This window comes from Excalfactoria chinensis, chromosome 1 (genome assembly GCF_039878825.1).
Source record: "Excalfactoria chinensis isolate bCotChi1 chromosome 1, bCotChi1.hap2, whole genome shotgun sequence".
NCBI lineage: Eukaryota > Metazoa > Chordata > Aves > Galliformes > Phasianidae > Excalfactoria > Excalfactoria chinensis.
Genome location: NC_092825.1, coordinates 83,516,259 through 83,522,200, shown reverse-complemented (window position 1 = coordinate 83,522,200; position 5,942 = coordinate 83,516,259). Strand labels below are relative to the sequence as shown.

The 5,942-nt window shown below is 39.4% G+C and overlaps 1 long non-coding RNA gene across 1 annotated transcript; it reads left to right on the top strand.

Annotated features, from left to right (window-relative positions):
• The first annotated feature begins 590 nt into the window (after positions 1-590).
• LOC140247467 (uncharacterized) lies at positions 591-5,427 on the top strand. The gene is made up of 3 exons (XR_011902671.1): positions 591-694; positions 1,564-1,718; positions 5,326-5,427. It is a non-coding gene; the product is annotated as an uncharacterized lncRNA (long non-coding RNA).
• Positions 5,428-5,942: the final 515 nt, after the last annotated feature.

Below are 5,942 nucleotides of genomic sequence, written 5' to 3'. Positions count from 1 at the left end.
AAGCATGTGATGTTCTCCCAGCAAGTGTTGTCAAAGAACGATGTCTGTACTTCACAGGAGGCGAAAAACACCATTTTAGTCCACAGCTACCTGAATGCTTAAGCTAAGTAAAGGGAAAATTATCACAAAGCACCATTTTAGGTGTTGCATTCGCACTTGCTGCAAAATAAAGAGCAGCCATATCTTGCAGAGATTAAAGGAGTATATTTTTGTATGTGTATTCTGTTTTTGGTTTTGTTTGTTTTATTTTGGTTTTTAGTGGTCAGAAAATAAAATGTTCTGCCCTGGTGTTGGGTTTTCTGCCTACCCACTAACACACAGGGCATCCACCATGTGCTTTGCCTGGCTGTTTCACATAGCAAGTACACCTTTTCAAAAATGTTTGGATATCTAGCTTGAAGTATCTTTCCAAGTGACCTATAACTTAGGGCACTGTAAGGGAACTGTTGATCACAGCCTGAACCTCTGATTAACCATCTGAGGCAAGCGACAAGTCAGCTGTGGGAGCACAGGTGAAGGTAATTCAGCTCTGCTCTGGAAGGGGTGGAGCTTGACTCCATCTCTCCTTGATCCCAATTAAGGGCTGACCCACCACTAAGGTAGCATCTCTTTTTGATGATTGCTTCTTTGTGGGGATTTTGTGGCAAGTCTCAACACTGGTGAGCGCCCATCTCAACTGAAAGCCTCAGCACTGGTGAGTCTTTTCTTAGATACCCTCTGGTTATTCATTTATTCTGTAATTACAACTATACGCTTGCATTATTACAACTATACACTTGCATTATTCCAACTATACAAGCGCTCTTGGAAACACAGACCTTTTCAGGCTGACACACCCTGTTTGACTACAGGATGCCAGTGCTGCCTGAGGTGCAATTGTTTACTTTGCTAACATCCCTGTCACCCTAGTCACCGGCACTGTTTTCAGCTTTAGAAGGCAGTTCTATTTCTGTGTTGCACCAAGGTAGTGAATTGAAGCATTCTGTATTACAGGTTATATAAAAGTTGTAGAATTATCTAGGTTCTTCAACCATTGACCTTGATCTCTCAAGTCCCGTCACAAAACCATGCCCTTTAGATTCATAGAATCACCAAGGTTGGAAAAGACCTAAAAGATCATCCAGTCCAACCGTTCACCTATTACCAATAGCTCCTACTAAACCTTGTCCCTCAACACAACATCCAGTCTTTCCTTTAGCACCATATTTGCGTGTCTGTACTGTCAGTGATGGGGACTGACCGCTTCCTTAGGCAGTCCCTTTCAGTGCTTGGCCACTTCTTGAAGAAATTCTTTCTTATGTTCAATCTAAACCACTCCTGGTGTAATCTGAAACTTTTAAGTGAAATCCTGTTTTGCTTCAAAAGTAAGAGCAGCTTGAGAGCAAAAATGATTTTGGCAAGAAACAGATAAGACGACAGTAGGCGTGTCCTGTCTGCCCCTGTGGTCAATTCTATTGTTACCTCCACTTCCCCATCTTATTTTCTGCCTGCCATTAATGCCTTCTCTGAAAAAGGCATAAAAAAAATGTGTGAAGTTAATATGTATTTTTTTCTTTCCCTAAGCCAACAACAAAGGTACTGAATGCACTACCATTTGTTACCTGGCACTGAGTCAGTTTGGACTTGTGGCCCTACATCTTCGTCTGCACACTTGAAAGCATATTTCAGAAGCAACTGCCATTGAAATGTAAGAGAGAGGCTGCAGAACAAACAGCAAGGTAAGTTTAATTAGCTCACATAGTACTTCTGGGTGCTAATGCGTTCATGTGTGGCGTTTTTATCTTGGTTTCAGCAGTAGCTGAATATGCAAGTTTTGCTGCTTTCATTTATTTTATGTTTTTTATTTCAACTATGTTTGTTTTTTATTCACCGTTTCACAATAAGAAATAATGCAATGATTATGGGACTGTATATTTAATGAATAGGCACCGTAAACATTAAATGAAAAAATATAGTCTACTATTTGGTTTTATGTTTTGTTCTTTATTAGTAACGCTAGTTGAAGTATAGTCATATGTATATATGGGTTGCTCCGAAAATAATGCCTTATATTTATTTTCATGGAAACTACTGCAGATACGAAGAGCACAATAACATTATTTGACAGAGCAAATTATCAGCTACAGATCATTATTTTTCAATATAGTCACCACCATTAGCTATGTATTTATGCCAGCAATGAACAGGAGTCTGTGTGCTGTGCCCGTGGGAACCTGCACTATGGAAGGTGACCCACTGTCACACTGCTCAAACACACCACCCACTACTTCACTGTGCTCACATCCACTGTTTGATCTTCAGAAACATTCAGAAGGTACTGATGAATGTCAATAGGTACCATATTTTCTGTGTGGAGGAATTCACTGTCACGCTTCTGCTTCATAAGCACTTCCATGTTAGATGCCATTTTGTCAGACTGCCCCTCTGCTGTCATCTATTGCATGATGGAAAAATGTAATGGGGTATTTGTGGAACGATTCAGTCTCTACCACTATACCACCAACATCCTCTTCTGACATTGTGGGCCAGCATGATAAAACTAGAGGCATTACTTTTGGAGCAGCCCTCCTAGCACATGTTGAGTAGGAAGCAGGTGTGTCTGACAGAACTCTGGAGAGCATTTGGCATTTGACTAATTGCTTGCATTTCAGTAGATGGCAAAGATTTTACTTTCATGGGAGTAGATTTCAGCTGCTGCTAGGTGCTATTTTAATCATTTAATAAAGAATGGAACCGATTTCACTGTGGCTGTTCCCAAATGCATCAAAATTGCTTGCCTCTAGGACCTTTCCAGTCCCTGATCTCCCTGCTGCGAGCACCAATTTCTGCCATAACGTTGTATGACTGACTGTTCATTTGAAACTGCTTTGAATGCACATGTGTTTTGATAGCCACTTCATTACTTACCTTACTCATGTAAGTGTCGTACTGTACGTAAACACAGAGCTCTTATTCTGAAGAGCTCCCAGACTGAGCAGAGGCGATAGTAGCAAATGGAGATGACAAAGTGAAATGCTGGAGTTATGTGACAAAGGAGAGAAGTGGGGTGGCAGTGATTTACGAAGACAACCAATGAAAATGTACACCTGTCAAATTAGTTTTTATGTATCATGAGAAAACCTATGGTTGCATACCTGATTGATGTCCCTTGTGGACTATTTTTTTCAGGAGATTAATGGAGAGGATGTTGTGTCAGTAAGGAACAACTGAGGGGGAAGTGATAAGGAAAGGTAAATGCAAGGATGTTTGCAGAGTAGATAAGTTGAGCACTGCCTTCTGATTTTTCTTCAGTTGATGGTGCATCAAAGCAAGAAAAGAAACAGTCACACAGAACTCCTGGATGAACAGAATGATACTGTAATACCTGATGCACTGAATATGGTCAGAATGATTGTTACTCAGTTATCTTCTTATGCAGCCTTCTCTTAAGATATTTCATTGGATCAGAATCACAGTATGCCTTGGGTTGGAAGGGACCTCAAGGATCGTCAAGTTCCAGCTCAGTTCAAGATCAGGCTGCCCAGGGCCCTACCCAACTGGCTTTGAATGCCTCCAGGAATGGGGAATCCATATCTTTTCTGGGCAGCCTGTGCTAGCACCTCATAGTCCTCTGAGTTTTCTTCCTAATATCTGACCTAAATATCCCTTCTTTTACTTTAAAGCCATTCTGACTTGTCTTGTCACTATTTAAAAAGTCAGTCCCCCTTCTGCTTATAAGCTACCCTCAAGTAATGGGAGGTCTCCAGGCTGAACAACCCCAACGCCCTCAACCTGTCCTCATAGGAGTGGTGTTCCAGCCCTATGATTCTATTTGTGGCCTCCTCTGGACACACTCCAACAGCACCACATCCTTTCTGTGCTGGAGACCCCAGGCCTGGACATAGTATTCCAGATGGGGATTTACAGGGGCAGAGCGGGGGGGATGTTACCTTCTCTCTTCCTGCTGGCCATCCTTCTTTTGATGCACACATGGTACTGTTGCCCTTCTGGGCTGCAAGCATACACTTCTGCATCATATCCAGCTTTTCATCCACCAGGATCCCGAAGTTCTTCTCTGCAAAGCTGCTCTTATCAAACAAGAAAGGCACCCATCAAACAAGAAATTTCTACCTCTAGCCTTAGGAAATGATGAATTAGGAAACGAAAATGGGCTGCACAGCTCATGGCTACCAGACCTTGCCTGGATATTAAGAGATAGTCATTTAGAGAGTTTCAGGTTTGCCTGCTCTTTGTTTTGCTGATACAATCTTTTCTGCTAGAGTACCTTTACATTTCTTGCTTTAACTTGTATATTCCCAGGGCACCTTCCTTAAGCAAAATAAATAAATAAATAAATAAAAAATAAAGACTTGTTACCATTAGACAAATGGGAAATTAAGGCATAAAAAGAACTCAGCAGTTTGCCCAGACTCATGCAGGATATCTGCACCTGAGTATTACATTGAAAATGCATCTCTGTAAGTGCAGTGACCTGATGCGGAATGCAGTTTAATTTAAAGAGTTCTGTATAGAGTATCTTCTTGGAATCTAATCTACAAATTGCTACTGGACTCTTCACAAGTGCTGTAAAGCTGTTTTTTTGGACTTGGATAGATCAGAATAGTAGAAGCAATAAATCTGTGCATTCAGGTTAGCTTAGACAATAGTTTCAGTTCATCTTTACTTTTACTACTCATCGCTATGCTGATGGCCATGGGAAATAAGATTTAAAGCGTTTAATGCATTCTTGGTGAGCACTGTATGCAACATTCTGCCTAAAAATGCTGCTTTTGCATCACAATTTCTAAGTAAAGTCTCCAGTCACTTATTAAAAGCTTGCGGTGTAGAATCAGATAAATAATTACAGTTTTTTGGTCTTACGTTTGCTGATCTGGCAACTAGAAATGTTTTACTTGGAAAAAAAAAGTCTCCAAACAGAATTTTAAGGAGTTAATTCAGAGTTTCTGGCTATCAACCTTCAAACTTTATTTTTAAAGGAGAGAAAATTCAGAGTTTCTGACTAACATCCTTACAAAGTTTATTTTTAACATCCTTTTTGATTATTCCTGTAGTTGGTTTTTTGATCGTTTTCTGGATCTTTGCTGTAAAACTTTCTCAAAAATTTCATTTTGTAAATAGGCATTCTTGTAAATATTTCACTTGATTCTAAGAGATATCATTCTATTTTGAGGAGGTTTTTCCTACCTTCTTTGTAGTTCTAATCCATACCTGTTGCAGTGTTTTAAGTACTGGTCATGACTGATATGGTGGTGCAAGATGGTAGATAATTAATAGTGGAGTCCCCAGGTGTAACACTGAAGCTGAGTTATTTTTTTATCCTTACAGTGCTCTTCTTCAAAACAAAAGCTGATCCATTTAATTAAAGATACATATGAAGGCATAGAGCCTCCTGCAGTGGGTGTATATTCACCCTCACTTGATGGGTAAGGGAAACAGAACTTAGAAACTGTTCTTAAAGTAACCATATATCTTTATGCATGCTGAAGGGAGAAAAGAGTTTGGTACGATTAACTAAAGCTTATATTTCAATAACTTTTAATCTCTTAACTTCAGTTTCTACAGCTTATACTTTCTTCTCTCTTTTGTATTGGTAATGTCTAAACTTTAGAAATGGAAAATAAGACATATATGATTTTAAGGGGGAAAAACCAACACAAACCAACAACAGCAACAACAACAAAAAAACAACTGTAGTTATTAGCAATGTGTTCCTTTTACTCTGAAAGTTTCATTTTGATGAAATCTATTTATCAAAAACTTCCTGATCAGCTCTACTTCCTCTTCATTCCAATATACATTTTGTTAGACCTGAACTCATTTTTCAGACCAGAAACTTTCTTTGCTACTTATTTTAATTTAATGCAGTATTTCAGCAAAATAAACACCCACACAGGGGAAGAAACTGAGTGAGATTGGAAATTCTCATAGTTGATCAGATGAGA